Source organism: Mastomys coucha, unplaced genomic scaffold (assembly GCF_008632895.1).
Source record: "Mastomys coucha isolate ucsf_1 unplaced genomic scaffold, UCSF_Mcou_1 pScaffold22, whole genome shotgun sequence".
NCBI classification, from domain to species: domain Eukaryota; kingdom Metazoa; phylum Chordata; class Mammalia; order Rodentia; family Muridae; genus Mastomys; species Mastomys coucha.
In genome coordinates this window covers 79,624,054-79,624,846 of record NW_022196905.1, presented here as the reverse complement: position 1 = coordinate 79,624,846, position 793 = coordinate 79,624,054, and positions in this window count along the sequence as shown.

Genomic DNA, 793 nt, shown 5'->3' with positions numbered 1-793 from the left:
AGATGGAAAGATCTCCTATGCTCATGGATTGGCAGGATTAATATAGTAAAAATGGCCATCTTACTGAATGCAATCTAAAGATTCAATGCAGTCCCCATCAAAATTCCAACTCAATTCTTTACAGACTTAGAGAGAGCAATTTTCAGATTCATCTGGAACAAAAAAAGACCCAGGATAGCCAAAACTATTCTCAACAATAAAGGAACCTCTGGTGGAATCACAATCCCCGACCTTAAGCTGTATTACAGAGCAATTGTGATAAAAACTGCATGGTATTGGCACAGTTACAGGCAGGTATATCAGTGGAACCGAATTGAATACCCAGAAATGAACCCACGTACCCATGGTCACTTAATCTTTGACAAAGGAGCTAAAACCATAGAGTGGAAAAAAAGACAGCATTTTCAACAGATGGTGCTGGCTCAACTGGCAGTTAACATGTAGAAAAATGCAAATCGATCCATTCCTTTCTCCTTGTACAAAGCTCAAGTCCAAGTGGATCAGGGACCTCCACATCAAAGCAGATACATTAAAACTACTAGAAGAGAAAGTGGGGAAGAACCTCGAGCAAATAGACACAGGGGAACATTTCTTGAAGACAAAGCAAATAGCTTCTGCTCTAACAACAAGAATTGACAAGTGGGACCTAATAAAGTTGCAAAGCTTATGTAAGGCAAAAGACACTGTCAACAGAACAAAACGACAACCAACAAATTGGGAAAAGGTCTTTACCAACCCTATATCTGATAGAGGGCTAATATCCAAATGTATACAAAGAACTCAAGAAGTTAGA